This window comes from Dermacentor silvarum, chromosome 10 (genome assembly GCF_013339745.2).
Source record: "Dermacentor silvarum isolate Dsil-2018 chromosome 10, BIME_Dsil_1.4, whole genome shotgun sequence".
NCBI lineage: Eukaryota > Metazoa > Arthropoda > Arachnida > Ixodida > Ixodidae > Dermacentor > Dermacentor silvarum.
The window spans coordinates 3,739,842-3,755,630 of record NC_051163.1 but is presented as its reverse complement, the minus strand read 5'-3'; positions in this window follow the sequence as shown (position 1 = coordinate 3,755,630).

Here is a 15,789-nt window from a genome sequence, read left to right as displayed (position 1 = left end):
CAGTGAAAATTACCTGTGGAAGTAATAGTCATGCGATGGGGTTTTGTGGTGATTGTCATTATGTAGCGTATGCATGGGAATGCAATCATTTCAACCCTGTGCATGTGTGTAGATAAATGGTTTATCTCCCGAGATTATGGGACAGCAGCTAGCTGGTGTTGTAATTATCTTCAGTGGATCTCTTACTGTACAGGCTATAACAAAACCTCTCTACTTTTATGTGCCTTCTTTTTGCAATTGTCTTCGCTCTGCAAGGAAAGCCAAGCTTCTCTAACTAATGTGTAGAAGGCTTGTGCGACTTCAGCTGAACTTGAAGCAATCAGCAGGAGTCAAGCACATGTGTAGAGTTTTACTGGTGCATGCACCCTTAGGGGCTCATTTCTTATTGAAAACACTACCATAGCATTTTTTTCTTTCTGTTTTTAATGTTGCATGCCTTAATAACATGGTTAGAATATAGAAGTACTTCTGCAAATTTAGGAAATGTTGTTCAATGAAGGCACATCTAAGAAATGTGGGGTCCCTGACGTAATTCCTAATGCATTTTCGTACATTATTCCCAGTGGGCTCCTCAGCATTGCTATTATTTTTCAGTGTTCTCTCAACAGGTATTGTTCCTTCATCTTGAAAACAAACGAAAGTCCTCCCCCTTTTTAAAGGTAAAAGCGTGCTTTTGTAACTATATATAGATTGATCTTCTTTACACCTTAGTCTAGTAAAATGTTAGAATACATAGTTTATAAGCATATTGTTGAATTCGTTGAATCACATAATGCCTATCTAAGTTTTAACAGGTACATTCGATTCGCCTGCACCATCTGAACCAGTTCACGAGGTGCTGCACGCTGCCATTCGTTTCAGCGGTGAAGCAATGGCGACCGCTGAACCACGCCGTTCGTTTCAAAATGTGCAGGGCTGGTTCACGATTTTGCTGCACCCACTCCATTGTCGGTGCCGCCTTGGTGCAGGCGTACAGGCGTGCGGCAGCAGCGCAGCAAACCACACAGCACACGGGCATGAGCGCCATTAAAACCCCGCTTATGCACATCTGATGTATCTATGCAAGTGTGGTGTGTTTATTTGTGCCCAAGAATTCAAGGCAACACCAAGGAAAGAGAGAGGGGTCTGTGGAAAACAGGGATGCAGACGAAATCAGCACTGGGCACATACCGAACTTTCAAGCAAGAAATTGCCAAAGAAAATATCTACGATAATTCTAGGGGAAGCTCTTTGTTGTTTGAAGCCAGGACGGGAGTATTGCGGACTAAGATGTACCGAGTCAAGTACCAAGGTATAGACACGTTGTGCTGTGCGTGTGGAGAAGAAGAGGAAACGGCTGAACACCTCATACTTTTCTGTAAGGGGCTTAACCCTACAGTGCAAGGCAACGGGGCTGATTTTTTCAAAGCATTGGGGTTTAGGGACAGTGAAGGCAAAATAGACTTTAAGCGGGTAGAAATAACCAAACAGAGGTTATCTGATTGGTGGATAAAATTAAGGCAGGGGTGAAATTTCACCCACCACAAAGTACAAATTATGTTAATAGCCATGGCTAGGTGGCGTATGCCACCGCCCGATTTAAAGGGTTCAGCCTCATCCATCCATCCATCCTGAACCGCCCCGCAGTGCGCGCTTATTCGCCGCGCACTCATCGGAAGAGTACGATAGATCTGAAGCTCATGCTTGACTCCTGAATGCTTACAGTGCTCACAGTGTCAGCAAAAGGAGAATAAATATATTTCTACAGTGTAGTCTATAGTGAATAAGCAGTAAAAAACGATGTACAGCGCGAAGGACAAGGGCTGAGAGACAACACACACACAGCGCAGTGCGTTTCGTCTCTCTCGGTTCCTATCCTTCGCGCTGGATATCGTTTTTTACCATGGATTACCAACTAGCCCAAGCAACCACTTTGTGTAAATAAATATTTTTGTCTCAAAAGCTCCCAGCCATGGAATTTTAGGTACAAATCCGCCTATGAGAAAGTTCGCGGAACTACGCGTGGCTACTCGGAATGAACGGGTGTACCAGTACATCGAAAGGGTACCGCCGGGGCCGTGATTGCAAAAAAATAAGAAGAAAAAAGAAGAGATAGAGGGGCTCTGAAGGAAGGTACGAAACCATTTTATTCAGGACAAACCCTCAGATCACAAAAGCGGCGTCAAAACAAAACCAGGCCCCTAGGTCATCCTATCTCTGTGGCTTTGCGCTTCTCGAGCTGTTAGTACCTTATAAGAAGTGGAGTCGCGTGAGGACTTAGAAAGAAACAATTCTCATGCTTACTTAATCCTTGTGAGCGTCGCATCCAACATCATTAGAGCAGAGGAAATTACTTTTACAAGAGCCACAACATCGCAGATGCTGTTCGTGTGCAGCTCTAAAATGTTGAAACATTCTGTGAATATGTTCTCAAGAGCTTCAATAAATGAGTACAAATCTTGCGACGGATACAAAAGTCCACCCCAGTCACACTGCTGAGTGTACCTTGAGGGTAACAGGTGTGGCTTCTGTTCGGCTGACGAGGAGAATGTACTCACATAAACAACAGTTAAGTTTTAGGACGCATTTTCTTGCTACGTAATATATAAGCCGCGAGTCACTCCTCTCCATTACTAATGATGAGTGGCTAGCACGGGGAGCTTCTACTATGGCTAGAGACTCTTCAGCTTCTTCTAACCTCCCTTAGGCGAGCAGCTCATCAACACTGTTTGGAGAAATATAGGGAGTTTTGTCGTCCACGCTGAGAAGTGCATTTATGATTTCAGGGGTGACACCGTCCACACTTCTTTCCATGTTGTAAAATGACAAACAGTTCACTGTGATAAGAAACTGATCTGGCGAGGGGTGGGCATTACAGCCGCTGGACTGGCGGATAATGCCAAACACGTGCTCTACGGAGTCGGTGCTGAGACGAGCAGTTATCAAGTGATTGAACCCTACATTCTCTGCCATGTACTCTAGGAGAGACAATGTACTGGCAATAGTGACTCTCAGCCCTGTCGCTGTGGAGTTCCAACCTGCCTGCTCCCTTGCAAACTTGCAATGAATTATGTGCTACCTCCAGCACCTGCTTTGCCTTGCCCATCGTCCGTGACACACTCTCACATACGAGCGTCTTTGGTATGTACGTGCGGCAAATTACTGCACTAGGGCTCTCGCCGTAGTTCATCAGCACAGTCTTCTCAACGCCGGCAGTCTTTTCCTCACTGTCCAACGAAGGCAAAACCACGGCCGGACTGGAGAGGCGCGCGCGCTCACGCGCCTCTCCAGTCCGGCCGTGGCAAAACATACCCAACACCATCATAGTTCGGAAACGTGAGCAGTGCTCAGTGGGTTTGGGAATTTCACTCAGCACAAATACGCTATTCTCAGCGCCGTCACCTATTTATAGTTTCACTGGTCTGCAGGTCGTCCTCTCTCAGGCACCACCTTTTTGTCTGGTCGGCATGGGGATGTAAGGCAGCCCTTTTCCTTGTGGGCCGTTCGCGCGATGGATTTTTCGAAAGGTACATGGGGAGATTAGGCAGAATCGTGGGCACGGCGTCTGTCGAGAGAGAGGGCTTTCCGCGTGGTGTACGTACCTCTTTGCCTTCGATCGTACGTGATCTCTCAGTACATACTTTCCTTCAAAATGAAGCTCGCATACGGCGTAAGTGGCATCCAGCGGCTTGTCCTTGCGGTGTAGATTCCGCTCCCATGTCACGCGCATTTCTTCATCCTCGGGGACACTGAACAGAGACAACTTCAGGGCATCTTTCACTCTGCTATACCCAGTCTTACAAACAGGCGCAAATCAATAGTTCAGTAAATTCAGTAATTCAGTCAATCGGCCAACTCAACGCGCACATGCCACCAACAAAACCGCGCACGTGCAACTGCAATCGGTAAACACATCGGGGCCTCTCCCAACGCGTGCGGCGGGGATGCGGCTTCAGGTGAAAGGCGCAGTGGCGCCACCACACGACGTGCGAATATTTCCGTGTGTTTGGCCTCGCCGGCGCTGCCCCTATCCGCTCTCCCTCGACCCACTACCCCTATCTAGTTCACTATAGTTTCAATTGGTTTCGATTTTGCCAGCGCCATCTTTTGGTCGCCTACTTTAGTTCACAACGCCACCGCTACGCTTATTTTCGTTGCTGCGTTGCACTGTGGAAGGTACAGTTTCCCTTCTCTAATTTGTATGGGTGTTCTGTGGATCGACCTTCTTGGTCTTTATTCTATGCACTTAACTTGCCCGCTTGACAGGAGACGCACGCGCGCGATCTGTCGGAGTCCGTTATGGCTCTAGCGGCCTGTAATCGTCGATCATGTTCATTGGAAGCTCGGGAGTTGCAGTGAGTAGCTTGTGACTCTTTAGTTCCCCCCGTGCTTGGAGCGATCGAGCGCCGGCATTGCTTGCTGTAGCGTGTTTTGCTGTGTGCGATGGAGGTGGATGTTCCGACTCTTGTCACCAAACTTTGCACTTTGGTGGCCGGTGGCGCCAAGTCGAGCGTGCCCGCCAAGGAGCTGAGGAAACTGGCCTTCTCCATTCTGCTCAAGTTGGACAACAGGCCGGCGACATCGTGTGGTCAGTTATTTCTGGCTATTCCAGGTAGCGCAATGCGACATATAGAGTTTTGCGTCGATTTTTGTTGATTGCCCGTGCCGTATGCTTGAAAGTGGCTTTTCTGAATGAAATATCGCATGGCAGCCACGACTCGTCAAAGCTGTCACTTCTGCCTTGTTGGTGATTGGCTTTAGCGCCGTAATTTAAAACACTTATCTGGCTTTTAGCGCGAAGGTTTACAGGTAACCGTTCTGTCATGTTTTCAACTACTTTTTGCGCCAAATAGCTGTGTTTACCGTATTGTAGAAGGGACGATGTGCACGGGCACCTTGACCGATGCTGTTTATTTTCACAGCGAGGTACATGAGCTTTTAGGATCGTATGCGACCCGAGGTGCAAAGTGCTTTTGCACTGATTTTTATTGAAGTACCACTTTTATAAGAAGTTTATTCTGACATATTGCTCTGTCAAGGGGGGATTGCACGAAGTAGTAGTGCCATGTTTGTGAAATTGTCATACCATCCATATTTGGCATAACTTATGAGTTTGTAAAATTTACCACCATAGGTGTAGTGTAGTTTAGTTGAAACGTATACCTATTTGTAGCGAAGTTTGAATGTCATAACGGCACTGGAGTGCACGCAGGTGGGGCTGTACACAGTGATGTGATTGCTGCTCTATTTGCTCCAAAAGGCGAATCCTGCTGCATCCTGCTACATTTTCGATAGTGTGCTCCAAAGCTGCGCCCAAAGGTGTTTTCTGCTATCTTAAAAACCAACTAATCTAACAAGCGACAGCAATCATCACATGCACTCGTCATGTGTGCACATAGAGGAAGTACAGTGTACAGATAGAATCACACTTGTCTAGAGCAGTCGAGCGGCCGGCTGCGGGCTGCAACAGCGCCGCGTACCGGCAGTCGCTGGGTTCGAGATATGTTGGATGCAAGCGCCAAAAGCCTGCACGCGGCATGTGCACTTGCGGCCTATCTGCGATGTGAGCCTGTAAATTTGATCATAAGAGATAGTCAGTTATCTTACTTTTTTTTTCTTCTCCTTTTTTTGTTTTTTGCTTGTTGTCGCTTGTGGAACGACCGCTGTCCGTGATAAGCGTGGATGTGCAACGGAATGCATGCACTGGCTCTGAGAACTACACATGATTCAAGATAAAAAATGGCAATGATTCATCGGCGTCTCGGTGAATGGTGACGTCAACGCCAATTGGCACATGAAGTGATAGACGCAAACGACGACTAACGCGAAGTAAAACGCATTTTATTGCGATAGCCATTATATGGACACTCAAAAGCAGATTTCTGCCGTCGCCGTCGCCGTCGCCGTGAGGTTCCGTATGACGTCAATGGAGATGAAATCGTCGCCGCGCGCCGAACGCTGTATGTGCGAGTGAAAGGGCGCGAGGGGCGCGCGCTTTCACGGGGAGTGAACGCACGGCGGAGAACAAACGCGCGTTCTGCGCCGTGCTCGCTTAAGGGCTGCAGAAGTAGGCGTCTCTTTCCTCCTTTACAATCGCCATATATGTAGAGCAAACGCGCCTTCTTCCGACGCGCGAGAGGCCGTGAGGGAGGGGGAGGGAAGGGAGGCGACGTTTAGCTGCGGCACCAAGTGCCTATTTATATCAGAGGCTCCGGCAACAGTCACCAACACCGCACGCATTTTGAGCGAACGCGGGCAAAACGCCGACGGCGTCGACAACAGTTCTGCGTGTTGCCGGTGCTGCTGCATGTCCAAGTTTATACAGCTGATAAAGCTAATATCATTACTCCGTATAGCTCTCTACAATTTTGCTATCGCAATTGATGCTTCGCCTTTCAGGTGAAACTGCGACAACTTTTTTTGCTATGTTATCAGCTGCGGCGCCGGCTGCATGCGAGGAAGCAGGCAGCGAATAAGCGCGGACTTCGCCCACCCAAGTTCGTGAAAAAATCTACAGGCCGATAACAGAAATGGCCGCGAGAAGCCATGCCGCATGCAGGCTTTTGGCGCTTGAATCCAACATATCTCGAACCCAGCGACTGCCGGTAAGCGGCGCTTCTGCAGTCCGCAGCCGGCCGCTCGACTGCTCTAGACAAGTGTGATTCTATCTGTACATTGTTTGCCAAGACCATTTGCTGCTTTAAGCTATACATGGCTTGCACGTGACGTCACTTCCGCCCCAATCAAGTGCCGGCGTCCATGCTGGCGACCCATTCTTCGTTTCGCAGCTGTCCGTCCGTGCGGTCCGTACCGACAAGTGCCTTGCCTGTGACGCCTGACCGCTCCCGATACGCTGTGAATTGTTTTCTTATCTATTCGGGAACGATGCCTCCTCCCCAGAGGAATGAACCATTGAGTGCAGTCTAATACTCTGAACTTGTGGGATCGGTGCGCGTACGCTATGAAGAAAAGGTTCAAATGTGCGACGGAATGGACTCGTACATGCTGCGACCGGGCGTCGACACGACGATCGACGTGAATGTGTTCCCTGAAGTGACTAGTAAACTATCTAGTTTACTCCTCCAGCTTTGTTACGTTGGAAGAAATGAAAGCTTTCAAATCAATGGAAGCATACAACTATTTCACCAGCGGATGGGTGAGAAGCCTGTCTGCAATGCGTTTACGAGATGAAAAGGTGCTTCTCCTCGGAGAGGTGAGCTCAAGAACCTTTTCTGGCACGTTTCTCGAAAAATAGCCTGCTAGTGTTGTGATTTGCGCGGAGTGAAAAATAAATCGTGCATCTGAATGTGGTGGCACCGTTTTTAGGTGACGGACAAATTTCAAAGACGCCCGCGTACCAAAATTTACCGAGGATGTCAGCAAACGCTACGAGGTTCAAATTCCGCCCCGAATAGTCTGATTTCCACTGTAAAAATACAGTAATGAAGATAAACAATGCCTGTTCTTTTACACTGCTCTGTTCGCGGCCAGGTTATCTGGTGTGCATACGCTCGTTTTTCTCTGCCGTCTCTTTCTCTTCCGTCGTAGCTCGCTGCGCTCGTAGCGATTCGCATCTGCTTGCCTAATGCTGTAGCCGCGATGCCGCGATGGGGTCCAGTCTGGGTTCGTGCTATCGAAAAAATCGGATGGCGTCCATGCGAATCAAAAACATTCACTTCTTCAGAGCGTAGTCCTTGCTTCCCACGTTTTCGCGAACATTTAGTTCACGGCACAAGTCTCTTACCTGTCACGAAGTGCGCTCCGCACACCCGTAAATTGAGGTTCTGGGGGTCCAGATCGGCTCGATTAATGCGAGCCAGCCACAACGTGCGCCGATTTGTGCTGAGCGTCTTACCGAGCGCTCGCACCTGTCTACGACGATCCTCGGAATTCGGAAGAAGTTCGTGTTGGTAGGCTTCTTCTTTCGCCTGGAGTCGTCGCTACGGTTGGAGCAGTCAACGACTGAGCAGAAAACCATATTGAAGCTGCGAGTGGTCGCGAACCAACACGATGCGAGCTGACAGAGGCGGCGGTAAGCAAGCAGTGGCCCGGCAGTGGTGCGTCAGCATGGCCGACAGGCATCTCACGGCGACCGGATGTGACGTCGGTGCAAGCCATGTATACTAAGCTCTGCAGCTCTTGGCCTTGTGGTTGAAGCTGGGATATTGGAAGGATAAACTGTTGTCATATACCGGTGTAAACACTACCACAGGTTGAAGTACATTTTGCCAGCCTCATTTGTTACTAGGGGTTTTGAATGCTCACTGAGAAATGGAAATTAATCTGAATTGAATGTTATGGTCAGCACATTTCTTGCCAAATGCTAAAGCTATTGATAAACAAATTTTCAAAGGCGCTAATTCCTCTCACACAGTCCTCTGTGCTGGGCTTGACCCATCCCATTATCTTTACTGTGCTGCTGCTATTTGTGAGGCCCACTCTTGTCACTGTGTTGTTTTCACTGGAAGCGCCGGCGGAACAAGAAGAGAAGAAGATCTGTCAGCGAGCACGAGAGGAGAAAACGGGGAGGGGACTCTCGCCGGTTAGCTGGGTCTTCACAGCCTGAATCAGTACTTTTAAAAGCCCTTCTCAATTATATCAACGGAATCGAGTTATTCTGTGGCTTCTGTACGCCATAATTCCACAATTTTGTTCCCGGCCGCGCAGTGAAATTAATCACGTAGTTCAAGCGGGTATAGCTTTTGGATAGGCCTTGTTATAATAAGACTAGAGGTTGGAATGCGCAACATTTTAAACTGAGACACACAGATGAGGAACACACACGAAAGAGCGCTACTTGCAACAATAGATTTATTCCTTTGTTAGCGGAATAAATACTGGAAGATACTCAAAGGGGGAGAGTGACGAAAAAAACTTTACGAACAGGGCCATCCACCAATACCAAGCCGGCTTTGTCACATGATCAAATTTTTTCTGCACTTGACATCGCAAAAAAGGAACATGGATACAAAATTGCAGAATAATGCGTAAGGAAATGTATTTCTTTTGCACTAAGGGAGACGGATGGCATGCTTACGCACATACTTCCCACACGCGCGATCTCAGTGACTTCGATTATCTCTCGTGTCATTTAGCTGCCATCTTTGGTCACAATCTTGCATTTTTCAAAGAATGGCCGACATCCGCACTCTCTACAATCTATCCCAACGTGTCCAGCGACTGCTTTGGAAACATTATAGTCATGCTCCTTTAATCTTTTGTTCAGACATCGTCCAGTTTGTCCGATGTACTTTCTGCTGCACTTAAGTGGAACAGAATATACTACTTCCTGATTACAGTCGACAAGCTTCTTTCTGTGTTGTGTTTCACAGCCTCGTTTCTTTGTGGCACCTGGGTTTACCTTTGCACACATGCTCAGCAATTTTTCCGGTGCGGGAAACACCACTTTTACATTGCATCTCTTACCAATTTTCTTTACACGGTGTGCGATCGAATGAATGTACGGCATCACCGCTATTTTTTCACATGTGCTTGAATTGCAGGGATCCCTCCCAGATGCCCTATGCTATGATGGCACGATTTTTGTAACGCGTTTTTGTAGCAAGACTTAACAATGGCTCGTTTTACGACTTTCAAATGCGTGGATTCGAATGGCAAAAGAGGCTTATTTGCGTGCGGTTCGTATTTTCAACAGCAATGACTCAAGCCCAAACCTAGTTTTAAGTCAAGAAACCTAATTGATCCACCGTCTGGCTCTTCACTTGTGATCACCAATGGCTCTAGACACTTTTTAAAAATTCTTTCTAGGTGTGTCAACGGCGACTGAGTCCTGTTATCATCATTTTCCACTAAAACTAAGTAATCGTCAATAAACCTGAACACACGATTAACCCGTGAGTTCATAAGGCGCTCCTCCAGGGTTCTGTCAATGTTGGCTTGGATCCAAACAAGTCGCTCAGAATCAGTGTGATAGACGAACCTATACATATTCCTTGTTCCTGAAGGAAAATGTCTCCATTCCAAAACACGTAAGTGGATCCTAAATTCATAGACAACTCTAAAAAGGCTTCAACATGCATCTGTGAATCATTTTGAAAAGATAACGCAGGGTTAGTCCTCTTCGGCTGACAAACCGCCGCAAGCACAATATGAAGGATTCGGACATCATGCTTGAAACGAGTTCGAGGTGGATTGCTTGCGACACGGCACACTTGAAAAGTGTAACATAGCACTTGGCATCGCTGTCTTGCGCGCGTATTAGGAGAGGTCCGGCGAAGTCAACACCAGCAACTTGGCACCAATCGGTGATTTGGTAAAGGAGCGGTCGGAGCACTTCCTGGTCTGGCAGTGAAACGTTTGCACACATTGCAGCTATGTATAACCTTCTTGACTAGAACACGCGCTCGACAAATCCAGTAGTACTCTCTGATCTGAGTAAGAGTTTCTCGTACACCTCCGTGCAAGACTTGTTGATGAGCTCTTATGGCCACCAGAGTGGAGTAATGGTGATTTGTGGGGAGAATTATTGGATGCTTCACTCCTAGCGGTAACTTCAGAAGTGACAGACCTCCACCGACTCTGAGGATTCTGTCGGCGTCCATAAACGGGCGGAGATCGGCAATGCGCTACGTGTGTTCTAGTAGTCGTCCTCGTGCTATGCAGTTGAGGTCTCCATAAAATTCTTGTTTTTGGACGTATTTGACCCAGTAGTGCTCGGTCCGAATTACTTCTGTCGCTTTCAGGTAGCCAATTTCTTCTGTCTTTTGTCAACAACGGTCTGTGAATCTGAACACCCAAGCTGTTATTCTCAATAGGTGCTGAAGCTTGCTGAAACGCTCAATGCATATAACTGGACTGTGTACTTTGGCTTCCATTACTACTTGAACAGCTGCTATCTCACTTCTGATAGCGTCGTCAAAGTCCGACGAAATGGACGGTTGGAGAGGCCACTTCCCCATGGATCTGTATAGCCAGTCAGGACCATGCCACCATCTTGAGCACTAAGTCACCTTGTCTAACGTCACTCCCTGTGTTAGCTAACCAGATGGATTCTCCAATCCTGGGCAATATCTCCACTGGGATGGTTCTGTTCTGCCCTTAATTTCCGTGATACGATTATCCAGAAACTGTTTCCATCTTGTGCAGTCTCCTCGTATCCATGACAATACATTGGTAGAGTCGGTCCACATAATGTACTCAATTAGAATGTTATTTAGGGCATTCTTGACGTATGTCAGTAGTCTTGTGCCAACCAATGCACCTAAAAGCTCCAAGCAGGGTAGCGTTGTCTTCTTTGTAGGAGCCACACATGCCTTGGAGATCAGCAACATGGCTTGTTCATCTCTGGCCGTAACCGCGTAAATCGCCGCTCTGTGTGCAGTTGGGCTGGCATCGCAAAAGACATGCAGGTGCATCTCACTTGGCAACTTCCTTCCTCCGCCAAGGTAACGAGGAACTGCTATTTCCTGCAGTTGTGGGAGCTGCCGTACCCAACCTTGCCATTCTTCTTGAAGTTCATTGGGTAATTTCTCGTCCCAGCCTATTTCTCGTGTCCGCAATCTCTGGAACAATATACGCATGGCAATCGTGTACGGTCCAACGAGTCCGAGTGGATCGAATATTCTCGATGTCGCTTGTAAAATAAACCGTTTAGTGTCCAGTTTATCTTTCATGAACTCTAACAGGCTCTTAACAGAAAAAGTGAATACGTCCTTTGCAGGATTCCAAACAACGCTGAGAACGTTAACCGGCTTCTCATGCAGGACCACCATTTCTTGACTGGGAGATTCCTGCTGGCGTTCCAAGGCAACCATGAGGTTGGCAGAATTTGTGGTCCATTTGTGTAGGACCATGCCCGCCTCTTTCATAATTTCTTACGCCTCACAACAAAATTTTTCTGCCTCTTCTTCCGTGTCGGCGCCAGTGACTTGGTCGTTTACGTAAAACGACTCGGTCAGTTTGGTCGCTGTTTGTGCTTTGGCCTTATGTGCTCTCTTCACATGGTAAATGATGGTCGCTGTGAGCAGGAATGGGTTGCACATAGCTCCAAAGGGAACACGCATCATCCTCCATTCTTGGAGCGGAGTACCCATTAAGTTGCCTTCAACAAACTATAGGAACCGAAAGGCGTTTCTGTCTTCCTTCCGTATTGATATCTGCAGGAACGCCTTTTCAATATCGGCGATTACCCCTATGGCGTGTGTCCTGAAGAGCAGTAGTATTTTTCCAAGGTCTTGGTACAGGTTGTCTCCCTTTTCAAGACACTCGTTAAGAGACCTACTACCACCGCAGGGGCGTCTGCGTAAGCAGGCGTTTGGTGTGTTGCGACACCACGGACCCGAGCACATGGGGGGTAGGCCCCTCCCGCGTGTAGCCGTTCGTGGCTTGGCCGTGTCCGGGTCAAAGGGGGTCCTGGGGGTTGAGCCGATGCCGGGTGTTCGGACCTTTATGGCCCCTCGGCGGAGGCAACACACCCCTTTGGCCTCTGCTTTGCGTAGACGGCACCCCTGGGCTGACCCACCCAGGGGAAATCGGCTGGTCACCTTTTCCTATGCCCCTCTCTGACCTTTTTCTTTCTTATCTCCTTTCTTTACTGTTCTGTCTCCTCTTCTCTTCTGTTACTTCCACGTTTTTCATAGGTGGCTTGGGTTAACCTTGTGTACCTGTCCTCCCATGGGCATAATACATTCGGTTATAGTAGCGATGTACGGCTGGCGTATGCTGTCTTAAACATACTGCAGCATCCCCAAGTTGGGCTCCATGGTGGGTGGCCGCCATTGCTGCCGAACACAAAACAAATTACATGGGAATCCCTACATTTCCCCGTCTTGATCGCCAGCCTCAGAAGAGGGGGCGCACCGATGAATCCTTGTATATGTTTATAAAGCCAATTGAAACTTTCCTGCGATTCCACGTGATCCACAGTGAGAAAACCGAAAAATCAGCTGGAATAATTTCACCATTTGTTGTCGCAAAATCTCTGACCGAAAACCTTGGACCTGGCTACAAGATCACCAGAATGGCCAGCGGTGACCTTCTGCTGGAGGTTAAAGATCACCAACAGTACCAAAAGCTCACCAGTCTTCAATCACTCGGACAGCACCCGGTAACTGTTACGCCACATCGAACCATGAATACCTCATGCGGAGTAGTATCTGACGTAGACCTCCTAGAATTGACTGAAACCGAGCTTCTAGAAGGCTGGAGCGACCAGAATGTCATCAATGTGCAACACATAAAAATCAGGCGGGACAATAAAGGAATACCAACAGAACATCTAATTCTGACATTTTCATCAAGCATTCTGCCCCAGACGATCCTAACAGGCTACATCAAACTGAACGTGCGACCTTACATCCCAAATCCGAGACGATGCTACCAGTGCCAAAGGTTCGGACACGGTTCGCAGAGTTGCCGTGGTCGACTCACCTGCGCCAAGTGCGGACTCCGCAAGGCCATGCCTCAGATAGCTGTGAGGCCACGCCTCACTGTGTAAATTGTGACGGCGAGCATCCGGCGTATTCTCGCTCTTGTCCAGGCTGGAAAAGAGAAAAAGAAATAATAACTATAAAGGTCCGTGAGAACATCTCGTTCAGGGAAGCACGCATAAGATGCTCGCCTTTTCACAACACTACATACGCTGATGTGACACGTCAGGGGGCACGGTCGCATCGGCTTCCGCCACCAGCCCGGCCTGCACGTAGCAAGCCGTCGGCTGGGGCAACTGCCCCTACGGTAGGAGCAGCCAAGGCTGCCCTACCCTCCCTCGACTCGGCCACACCAGTGGCCTCTACAAACCTTGGCAGCAGCCAGGGCCGCACAGAGGCAAAGGAGGGTCCGTCAACCTCCGCACTGGTGGGGGCAAAGGCTTTGTCCTCAAAGACGAAGCCTGTACGTACACATCGCTCGTTGGAGCGAGTGTCCAAAGCCCCGGATGAGGCAGTGGACACTACCACATGCGAGATGGCGCATGGAGCGCCTAGGGTGCGACGAGGCTCTCTCGAGCACCACCAAAAAGGGGAAAACTCCAATTACAGGGCCTAAAAAGGCTCTGTAGGATAAGTCCAAGTACTCGACTAAGACACACAGCACCTTTCCTTCCAACATGAACACAATAATTCAGTGGAATATTAGGGGTATACTCCACAACCTAGACGACATTCAAGAACTTTTACACAAATTTAATCCAAAAGTGCTGTGTGTCCAGGAAACTCATCTTAACTCTAGAAACAGCAGCTTTCTCCGTCAGTATATTTTCCGAAGCGATCGCGAGGATGCTGCCGCATCATCTGGAGGTGTGGCCATAATACTCGATAGAACTGTAGCCTGTCAGCATTTTCCACTGCAAACCGCACTGGAGGCCGTGGCTGTTCGTGCTGTCCTTTCAGATAAACTGGTAACCATTTGCTCGCTCTATATACCGCCAAACTACCAGCTGCACAAACAAGAATTTCAGTCTTTCATTGATGAGCTCCCCGAACCCTACCTTGTTCTTGGGGATCTCAATGCACACAGCGGTCTGTGGGGCGACTCGCATCGATGCGCGAGGCCGTTTAATTGAAGACTTTCTTTTCTCATCCGGTGCTTGTCTGCTAAACAAAAAAGAACCTACATATTATTGTCTCGTAAAAAAAACCTTTTCCTCCATAGATCTCAGCATAGCTTCTCCATCCATATTACCTGAACTTGAACGGGAAGTTATAAAAAACCCTTATGGGAGCGACCATTTCCCAATACTGCTGCGAGCACAAAGACAATACGAATCTCCACCATATGCCGCCCAGTGGAAGGTCGATCCAGCGAACTGGGAGAAATTCCAGACACTTACCAGTACGATCTCGTGGGCTGACATGTCTGTGCTCGGAGTTGACGTTGCCGTCGAGTATTTTACCAACTTCATAATTGATGCAGCATCTAAGTGTATTCCCCAAACAAGTGGACTTTCTAGTAAACCCCGTGTTCCGTGGTGGAATGAACAATGCCGGAACGCGCGTAGGCAGCAGAACAAAGCATGGAGGCAGCTTCGCGATTCTCCTACTGCTGAAAACCTTGTCAATTTCAAGCAAATTAAGTCCCAAGGTAGGAGAACGTGCAGACAAGCCAGGAGAGACAGCTGGCAAAAATTCTTATCAAGCATCAATTTGTACACGGATGAGGCCAATGTTTGGAACAGGGTCAATAGAGTAAGAGGACGACAAACACATCCGCCTCCCCTGATACACACGCAGGGAGACAGCCTGGAGGACCAAGCAAATCATCTGGGTGCTCATTTTGAACATGTGTCCAGTTCATCACATTATTCTCCAGCATTTACAAAATACAAAGCAGCAATAGAAAAACAAAAACTAGACCGAAAGAGCACCGGGAACGAGCCATATAACTTACCTTTCTCTCTAGCAGAGCTGTATGCATCACTCACCTGTTGCAACCAATCTGCCTCAGGCTCTGACCGCATACTATACGAAATTCTAAAAAACCTGTCCTCTGAAACGAAGAAAACCCTTCTCTGTCTGTATAACTCTATATGGACATCCGGCGAGATCCCCTCTGCCTGGAAAGAGGCCATAGTGATTCCTATCCTAAAGCAGGGCAAGGATCCATCGTCCGTATCCAGCTATTGGCCCATAACTCTAACAAGCTGCATCTGTAAAGTCTTCGAGAAGATGATAAACCGGCGTCTGATACATTTCTTAGAATCAAGCAAGCTGCTTGACCCATACCAGTGTGGGTTTCGCGATGGCCGATCCACCACTGACCATCTGATTCACATAGAGGCTCAGATTCGTGAAGCCTTTGTCCACAAGTAATTCTTCCTGTCCGTTTTCCTTGATATGGAAAAGGCATACGACA